This window comes from Hyla sarda, chromosome 9 (assembly GCF_029499605.1).
Source record: "Hyla sarda isolate aHylSar1 chromosome 9, aHylSar1.hap1, whole genome shotgun sequence".
Taxonomy (NCBI): Eukaryota; Metazoa; Chordata; class Amphibia; order Anura; family Hylidae; genus Hyla; species Hyla sarda.
In genome coordinates, this window is record NC_079197.1 from 140,167,539 (window position 1) to 140,178,231 (window position 10,693).

A 10,693-nucleotide genomic window follows, 5' to 3' on the forward strand; every position below is an offset into this window, starting at 1 on the left:
CCCCCACATTAGGTTGGCAGTATGATCCCCCACATTAGGTAGACAGTATAGTACCCCCAACATTAGGTAAAGAGTATAGCTCCCCCACATTAGGTTGGCAGTATAGTTCCCCCAATATTGGGTGCAGTATAATCCCCCACATTAGGTGCAGTATAGTTCCCCCATATTAGGTGCAGTATAGTTCCCCAACATTAGGTGCAGTATGGTCCCCCACATTAGGTACAGTATACAGTAATCCCCCCACATTAGGTGCAGTATACAGTAGTTACCCCACATTAGGTGCCGTATACAGTAGTTCCCCCACATTAGGTGCATTATACAGTAGTCCTCCACATTAGGTGCAGTATACATACAGTAGTCCTCCACATTAGTTGCAGTATAAAGTAGTTCCCCACATTAGGTGCAGAATACAGTAGTCCCCCACATTAGGTGCAGTACACAGTAGTTCCTCCACATTAGTTGCAGTATAAAGTAGCTCCCCACATTAGGTGCAGTATACAGTAGTCCCCCACATTAGGTCCAGTATAAAGTAGTTCCCCACATTAAGTGCAGTATACAGTAATTACCCCACATTAGGTGCAGTATAAAGTAGTCCCTCATATTAGGTGCAGTATACAGTAGTCCCTCACATTAGGTGCAGTATACATACAGTAGTCCCCCACATTAGGTGCAGTATAAAGTAGTTCCCCACATTAGGTGCAGTATACAGTAGTTCCACACATTAGGTGCAGTATACAGTAGTTCCCCAAATAAGGTGCTGTATAAAGTAGTTCCCCCACATTAGGTGCAGTATACAGCAGTCCCCCACATTAGGTGCAGTATACAGTAGTTCCCCCACATTAGGTGAAGTATACAGTAGTCCTCCACATTAGGTGTAGTATACATACAGTAGTCCCCCACATTAGGTGCAGTATAAAGTAGTTCCCCACATTAGGTGCAGTATAAAGTAGTCCCCCCACATTAGGTGCAGTATACAGTAGTCCCCAACATTAGGTGCAGTATAAAGTAGTCCCCCACACTAGGTACAGTATAAAGTAGTCCCCCACATTAGGTGCAGTATAAAAAAGTTCCCCACATTAGGTGCAGTATACAGTAGTCCCCCACATTAGGTGCAGTATAAAATAGTTCCCCACATTAGGTTCAGTATACAGTAGTCCCCCACATTAGGTGCAGTATACAGTAGTTCCCCCACATTAGGTGCAGTATAAAGTAGTTCCCCACATTAGGTGCAGTATACAGTAGTCCCCCCACATTAGGTGCGGTATACAGTAGTCCCCCACATTAGGTGCAGTATACAGTAGTTCCCCACATTCGGTGCAGTATACAGTAGTCCCCCCACATTAGGTGCAGTATACAGTAGTTCCCCCACATTAGGTGCAGTATACAGTAGTTCCCCCACATTAGGTGCAGTATACAGTAGTTCCCCCACATTAGGTGCAGTATACAGTAGTTCCCCCACATTAGGTGCAGTATACAGTAGTTCCCCACATTCGGTGCAGTATACAGTAGTTCCCCCACATTAGGTGCAGTATACAGTAGTTCCCCACATTCGGTGCAGTATACAGTAGTTCCCCCACATTAGGTGCAGTATACAGTAGTTCCCCACATTCGGTGCAGTATACAGTAGTTCCCCCACATTAGGTGCAGTATACAGTAGTCCCCCCACATTAGGTGCAGTATACATTAGTCCCACTCATTAGGTGCAGTATACAGTAGTCCCACACATTAGGTGCAGTATACAGTAGTCCCCCACATTAGGTGCAGTATAAAGTAGTTCCCCACATTAGGTGCAGTATACAGTAGTCCCACACATTAGGTGCAGTATAAAGTAGCCCCCCACATTAGGTGCAGTATACAGTAGTCCCCCACATTAGGTGCAGTATACAGTGGTCCCCCACATTAGGTGCAGTATACAGTAGTTCCCCCACATTAGGTGCAGTACACAGTAGTCCCCCCACATTAGGTGCAGTATAAAGTAGTCCCCCACATTAGGTGCAGTATACAGTAGTCCCCCACATTAGGTGCAGTGTAAGGTAGTTCCCCACATTAGGTGCAGTATACAGTAGTTCCCCACATTAGGTGCAGTATACAGTAGTCCCCCACATTAGGTGCAGTATACAGTAGTCCCCCCACATTAGGTGCAGTATACAGTAGTCCCCCACATTAGGTGCAGTATACAGTAGTTCCCCCACATTAGGTGCAGTATAAAGTAGTTCCCCACCTTTGGTGCAGTATACGGTTCCCCCACATAAGGTGCAGTATACAGTAGTCCCCCACATTAGGTGCAGTATACAGTGGTCCACCACATTAGGTCCAGTATAAAGTAGTTCCCCCACATTAGGTGCAGTATACAGTAGTCCCCCCCCCCCACATTAGGTGCAGTATACAGTAGTTCCCCCACATTAGGTGCAGTATACAGTAGTCCCCCACATTAGGTGCAGTATACAGTAGTTCCCCCATGTTAGGTGCAGTATACAGTAGTTCCCCACATTAGGTGCAGTATACAGTAGTTCCCCACATTAGGTGCAGTATACAGTAGTTCCCCACATTAGTTGCAGTATACAGTAGTCCCCCACATTAGGTGCAGTATAAAGTAGTCCCCCACATTAGGTGCAGTATAAAGTAGTCCCCCACATTAGGTGCAGTATAAAAAAGTTCCCCACATTAGGTGCAGTATACAGTAGTCCCCCACATTAGGTGCAGTATAAAATAGTTCCCCACATTAGGTGCAGTATACAGTAGTCCCCCACATTAGGTGCCGTATAAAGTAGTTCCCCATATTAGGTGCAGTATACAGTAGTCCCCCACATTAGGTGCAGTATACAGTAGTTCCCCACATTAGGTGCAGTATACAGTAGTCCCCCCACATTAGGTGCGGTATACAGTAGTCCCCCACATTAGGTGCAGTATACAGTAGTTCCCCACATTAGGTGCAGTATACAGTAGTCCCCCCACATTATGTGCAGTATACAGTAGTTCCCCCACATTAGGTGCAGTATACAGTAGTCCCCCACATTAGGTGCAGTATACAGTAGTCCCCCACATTAGGTGCAGTATACAGTAGTTCCCCCACATTAAGTGCAGTATACAGTAGTTCCCCCACATTAGGTGCAGTATACAGTAGTTCCCCCACATTAGGTGCAGTATACAGTAGTCCCCCCACATTAGGTCCAGTATACAGTAGTCCCCCACATTAGGTGCAGTATACAGTAGTTCCCCACATTAGGTGCAGTATACAGTAGTCCCCCACATTAGGTGCAGTATACAGTAGTTCCCCACATTAGGTGCAGTATACAGTAGTTCCCCACATTAGGTGCAGTATACAGTAGTTCCCCACATTAGGTGCAGTATACAGTAGTTCCCCACATTAGGTGCAGTATACAGTAGTCCCCCACATTAGGTGCAGTATACAGTAGTCCCCCCCACATTAGGTGCAGTATACAGTAGTCTCCCACATTAGGTGCACCATACAGTAGTTCCCCTACTTTAGGTGCAGTACACAGTAGTCCCCCACATTAGGTGCAGTATACAGTAGTCCCCCACATTAGGTGCAGTATAAAGTAGTCCCCCACATTAGGTGCAGTATACAGTAGTCCCATACATTAGGAGCAGTATACAGTAGTCCCCCCACATAAGTTGCAGTATACAGTAGTCCCCCCACATTAGGTGCAGTATAAAGTAGTTCCCCACCTTTGGTGCAGTATACGGTTCCCCCACATAAGGTGCAGTATACAGTAGTCCCCCACATTAGGTGCAGTATACAGTGGTCCACCACATTAGGTCCAGTATAAAGTAGTTCCCCCACATTAGGTGCAGTATACAGTAGTCCCCCCCCCCCACATTAGGTGCAGTATACAGTAGTTCCCCCACATTAGGTGCAGTATACAGTAGTCCCCCACATTAGGTGCAGTATACAGTAGTTCCCCCATGTTAGGTGCAGTATACAGTAGTTCCCCACATTAGGTGCAGTATACAGTAGTTTCCCACATTAGGTGCAGTATACAGTAGTTCCCCACATTAGTTGCAGTATACAGTAGTCCCCCACATTAGGTGCAGTATAAAGTAGTCCCCCACATTAGGTGCAGTATAAAGTAGTCCCCCACATTAGGTGCAGTATACAGTAGTTCCCCACATTAGGTGTAGTATACAGTAGTTCCCCACATTAGGTGCAGTATAAAGTAGTCCCCCACATTAGGTGCAGTATACAGTAGTCCCCCCACATTAGGTGCCGTATACAGTAGTCCCCCACATTAGTTGCAGTATACAGTAGTCCCCCACATTAGGTGCAGTATACAGTAGTCCCACACATTAGGTGCAGTATACAGTAGTCCCCCACGGACGTCGGGGTCCCTCTTTTGTAATTTTCCCCTTGTCACCTCTCAATTAGTGGATGACTATATAGCAGTTCTTATTAATATAAATATAAGTATAAATATGTAAATATTTAGTTATCTACCTGTTCGGAGCGTAGCAGGACCTGCGGGTCACGTGATTAGGTTAGAACTCTATGATTTTGCTTTAGGACCTTTGGAGGTTCCCGTGACGTGTTCACCCACAATGCACTGTAACGGTGAGTGACAGTCGTTACGGACCAATCCAAAACGGCCAGCCCCTGCCCATATAAGGGACCCGCGCCATCTTGATCTCTCTCTTGGGTGGCTGACTCTGGAAGAGGTAGGACCTCCGCAGCTTACAAGACGATTTACTAGGCCAAAGCATAGCGGATAGACTAAGCAATTCCCCACAACTCATCGCAAGATCACTGGACCTAATTACTCCCCTAAATCCAGCGGATCTCTGCTATACAATTCTTCAGAAGCTAAATTGGGCTTATCTGATCCTAACCGACTGTCAATCGCTGCTCAAGCTATATGTAAAGAGACTCTTGTGGTGTCCCGGCACCGGATTGCGTCCGCTGCTTTGTGGTGAGGTCCCCAAAGTCAGAGTCCCTAGGTGTAGGTGGGGTCCTCATCCTTATCTAGCCCCTTGTCACCCCTTTTGTAATTAAAATTATTTAAATTTAATGTATATATTTATATAATAGGTGTACTTGCCTAGTTAACGTTGCAGGACCTGCGGATCACGTGATGCGTTCCAAAAACTCTATGGTTTGTAGTTCAAGGACCTTTGGAGGAAGTCAGGTGTTTACCCATCAGGCTATGTAACGGTGAGTGACAGCTGACTTGGACCAATCCAAAATGGCCCTGCCCATATAAGGGAGCGGCGGCCGTTACTCTGTCTCTTTCCTCGTGGGCTGTTGACAGGGAAGGATCTGCGCTGCTGTCATCAGTGAATTATGCCCGAGCCTTGCGGCGATGGCTGATCTTTACAAAACTGTGAGTGTAATCAATCCCTAAGCACTCTGCAAGATCACCGGACCTTATCTAACCCCTAAATCCGGACAGATCTTCGCAAATTACCCTAAATTCTAAGACTTATATCAAAAGTCAAGGTCTGCAACAACTGTCAGTCACTGAAGTGTATGGAGACTGTATTAATGAGACTGTTAATGTTCATTGGATGTACCGCAAGTCTTTAAGTAAAGTTTATCCAAGTTCAACTACCTTGTGGACCTTCAGTCATTTTATGCATGCACCTATCATTACTGGGAAGGGCGGCGATAGGCCGGAGAATTACCTCAGCATACTAGCCCTCAACCTGGCATCACGAACAATAGGGTTAACCTTAACCCCTGATATACTGAAGCAATACCCAGACTACACTACCCTTACCCCTGAGGCCAACCACACTCTGTTATCTGGACGGTTACTATTTCTACATGTACAGAAACTCATCAGTAAAAGTTCCTGCAAGTTTTCAGTTAACAGCGGTTGTGGACAATCCTTTATTTCTGCATCACCTATTGCTCTTGGGAAGGGTGGCAATAGGCCTATCAAGAAACACAGCATTTAACCCTCACCCTGGCTTCACGAGTGACAAGGGTTAACAGCACCCTTAACTATCCTAAACAGCAACACCCTAATTACCCTACACCCCCACAAGACAGTATCCTCTCATATGCCACCACACTTCTTTAACTTGATGTATTGGAAGCAAGTAATAAGCAAGTTTGGAAAGGACAAAAATATGATGATGAGACAACTTGGTTGGAGCATCTCTAAAACCGGACTTTTCATGTATTCCTGGTATGCAGTGGTTGGGAGGACCTACCAAGAAGGATCAAAATTAAAAACCATCTGTTAACAACATCATGGATGCCCAAGGTTCATTGATGCACTTTTGGGTTAAAAACTGTGTGGTCCAATCCAACAGGAGAGCTACTGTAACATACATTTCTGAAAGTATTAATGTTATGGCAATGGTATTCACTAATGGATAATGTGTCCTATCTACTACACTGCAAAAATGGTTCAGGAAAAATGTGTGGGACATGACAAAGAGTCCAGCGTCTTGATTTGCACTCCCAAGATCTTAAGGTGATCAAGCATCTCTGGAATGTGATGAGAAAACAAGGCTAATCCATGGAGACCCCACATTACAATGTTTTGGTGCCAGATAACAGACAAAAAACTTTCAGAGTTTTCTGAAGTCCATGACTTAATGGATCACAGCTGTTTAGACCTATACAATGTAAGAAAGGCAGTTTTAATGTTATGGCTGACTAGAGTACGCTTCAATGATCAGTAGATGGTGATCAGTATTCAGCGAGGGACAAGAAACATCTCATAGTCTCGAGGTTTAGAGCCATTTGTGTTGGGTTCTGATGTGATGTCTATCAGTTTCCTGTGGGCCTCAAAGTAAATGTTTGCAGTAAAGCAGTAAGGAACAGGAAGATTTCCATATGGGCCAGACTCATTCCCATACACATACGTTTACCTGGGAAGAAGGGAAAACAAATATGTTAGCGCTGTCTAAAATCTCTTATACCTTCTTGCCAGTCCTTGTGCGTGCCAGCTCAACAGCTGGGCAGCAATGACATCCAATGAACATGGAATGTTACATCTTTATAGAAAAAGCTCCACTACAACGCATGTCATCATTGCCACCATGGACATTAAAGGAGATTAACTTATCCCCTATCCACAGTGGAATGGTTGGAGTGCGTGCCGTCTACCGGTATATGACACGCGCTCCTCACTGAGAGTGCCCGGGTCCCGTCTTAGTGATTGTGGGGGGATCCCAGTGGTTGCCCCCCCTCATGATCAGCTACTAATGCCTTATGTTGTGGAAAGGGGATAAGTTCGTTTTCGATGGGTACTCCTTTAAATGTTGGTTGACTTGATGATGCTAAGGATGAAATACCATTACAGTATCAAGTACAGGGGAACGGCATGCAGTTTTGAGAGTATATATTTTGCATCTTAGCATGAGCTGCATTTTCCTTTAATCTCAAGACTTCAAAGCTATACGGATCTTTATGTTATAGTGTCATGTCAGAACTTTTGACCATTGGAGGTCCCCAACCGAATGCTAAAATGAAGGGGCAGAAGCACTCAGCTTTCTTTGGAAATTCAACCAGATTGGTCATAGACATCCATGGGATCAAATACTTTAACAAAGCCAATCACATCGAAAGAGCTAAGGGCTTGACACATTTTTCTCTACAATAGATGGGGGAGCATCTGACATGTATAGCAATGATCTAATTCAGCCTTTACCATTATGATGCTGAGTTTTACCACCTAGGACAGAAGGACCAGGTGAATGTTTTCCTTTCATTTCAAAGGGTCAATTCCCCACAATCTTGATAACAATGCAGTTCTTTATTATATGGGATGCCTGCACAGGTACTCATCACTTAAGAGGCCATCAAAGGCTGATGGGTGCAATAAGACATCTGCAATATATCCAATCATCTATGGCCATGGACACGCATTAAAATCTTCAATGGATATCAGAACCACATTTAAAGTACCACTCTGGAAAGAGCAATACACTGTGTCATGCCTAGTGCAGAGGGGGTGGTACACAACTCAATAAAATGACTCACAGCTGGAAGACATATTCGATCTCTATAGCTCATGAACTATGCATAACACTGTTCATCCTTGAAGTTTTTTTCTTTAAAGGGTTACTCCACTGCCCCAACATTCGGAACATTTTTTTCCAAACACTTGTAGCAGGTGGCGGGGGTCGTGATGTCACGGCCACGCCCTCTCGTGACGTCACGCCGCACCCCCTCAATGTAAGTAGACTTGCATTGATGGGGCGTGGCGTGACATCACGAGGGGCGTGGCCATTATGTCAAGACCCTCGCCGCCCGCACACAACGTTCTAAATGAACGCTGGGTGCTGCACATCGATTGCGGGGGTCCCAGCAGTGGGACCCCTATGATCAGACATCTTATCCCCCATCCTTTGGATAGGGGATAAGATGTCTAGGAGTGGAGTACCCATTTAACAGAGAGTTTGTCTATATTCGAAGGGTACGGTCACCTGGTTATAATCTGTCTGGATATACAACCTCAAAAACAGCTTGTAAAACACAGTAAACAAGCCGAAAAACGCATGACACTGTTACTTCTTTTATCAGCAATGTTCTAGTTTACCATGGTTTGTAGAAAAAACTTGTCTTGTTGGGCACTTCGCCAGTTGAAATCAAGGGCAGAGGATAAACGTATGTTTTACGTGAAAATCAGTTTGTCAAAACCTTGTTTTTTGACTTATCCTAAAACACAATTACTAGAATTGAAATAAATACTTAAACTGACCAGCAGAAATACTCCAAAGGGTCTATTCACACGACAGAATTTCCGCTTGCGGAATTCCGCCTCAAATTAAAGCCCATAGACTTCTATGGGATTCTGCACTCCCATTCACACTTCTGAATTTCCGCAAGCGGAAATTCAGAAGTGTAAATGGGAGTGCAGAATCCCATAGAAGTCTATGGGCTTTAATTTGAAGCGGAATTCCGTAAGCGGAAATTCTGCTGTGTGAATAGACCCAAAAACATGATTTACTTAGAACGCAGAGTCCTAAAACTGTACCAGCAGAAAATGCCATAAAAGCTTCACTCTCCCTGAAGCCACCATTCTCATCAAGAAAGTGTCCGGGGTCAAACTCTTCTGGATTCTTGAAATGGTTTGGGTCCTTTAGAACAGATGTTAGAATCGGAACCACCATCATGCCCTAGAGTGGATGAGGAATTCATTTTTAATCAATGTGGTAATGGAAGAATGGAAAACTATGGTGTTTTGCTCTGCTAATGGCATTTTACCTTGGGAATATGAAATCCTTTCAATGTTGTGTCTTGTCTTGCTGCACGAGCCAGTCCTATAGGAAAAATATCTGCAAATCGCTGAATTTCATGGATAACGGCATCTGTGTATGGCATATTATTCCTGTCCTCAACTGATGGGCATCGGTTTTGACCTACTACATGGTCAATCTCTTCATGGATTTTCTCTGTGGAATTGAAACCATCAACAAAAGCAAATGACCTCTCCCCACCCCCAATGTAAGAAGTTATCTAAAACATTTTTTTAAAGAGAACCTGTCATCAAACAATATTTTCTAAACTAACTCAGATTATATTCCCTAAGTACTGCTAACACCCCTCCTGCCCTTTTCCAAACTTAAAAAATTTCTGTATCATACCTTTCCCCTGCTCACATCGTGTGAGCTCCCGGCAGGAAAAAGTGGGCGTTCCCCAGCAGAAGCAACGTCACTGAAGCCTGCGAGAGCTGTACCTCGCCATGCCCCACACGCACTTCCTGAGTTTGGTCTCCTGCCAGGCCAGGAAGAGACCAAACATACTGTTTGACTTGAGCAGGGAACAGAACAGAGCCACCTAGTGGCTGTTTTTTCAAGCACATTAAAAACATATAAAGGTTGAGAATTTTAACAGCAAGTAAATAGCAAAGTGTCTTATAATTACATAAATATGTAAGGGAGAAAAAAGGTAGACAGATGTGGTGCTAATAGTGCCTGTTATCCGTGGATAACGGATGGTAGGTAGATAGATAGATAAGAGCCTGCTCACCTTTGTTGGTTGCGCTAATGTCAGGCACAGCGCTGATTGAAAGCCTTAAGCAGGTATCTTTTCTGTAGGTGCGCCGGGAGCAGCTGGCCGTCGGTCCCGTATGAGACGGTTGGTGCGATCCTGTAGCGTGTGTGGAAGGTAGGAATCCCGGAAGGGGTCTCCTATCCTTCCCGTGGGTAACAATTTTGGCGCTGCAGCGCTTCACCGGCGGGGTGAAATTAGCAATCGGAGATAGTGCAGAAGATGGTGATAACTTTTTATTGTATAGTCATAAAAAAAATCAGTGTGGGATGGACAATGCGTTTCGGAGGGGCTCCCTCCTTCGTCAGGTCTGCACAAAGGAGGGAGCCCCTCCGAAACGCGTTGTCCATCCGACACTGATTCTTTTTATGACTATACAATAAGAAGTTATCACCATCCTCTACACTATGTCCGATTGCTAATTTCACCCCGCCGGTGAAGCGCTGCACCCCGCCAGTGCAGCAGAGTTTCATTGCTAGCAATTTGATTCCGCTGCACAGAGAACACACCGGAATATCTGCCGCTGAAATTCCGCAATTCTTTAGTTCGCTCATTCTTTAGGCGGAATCCGCTCCGCCGGCATTGCTGTCTATGGGCATGGCAATGTTCGCGCAATCCTGATTCAGTAGGTGTTGCCCACACTTTGAAGCTCCAGACTGAATTTTTCCATCCGGAGCTTCCTTAGTGTGAACCCAGACTTACTGTAAGCAACACTTGGTTTTTATAAAA

The 10,693-nt window shown here is 44.9% G+C and overlaps 1 pseudogene; it reads right to left on the reverse strand.

The window, feature by feature from the left end:
• Positions 1-6,609: 6,609 nt before the first annotated feature.
• Positions 6,610-10,693, reverse strand: part of LOC130291927 (cytochrome P450 2C31-like) — a 17,480-nt pseudogene continuing 13,396 nt past the window's right edge.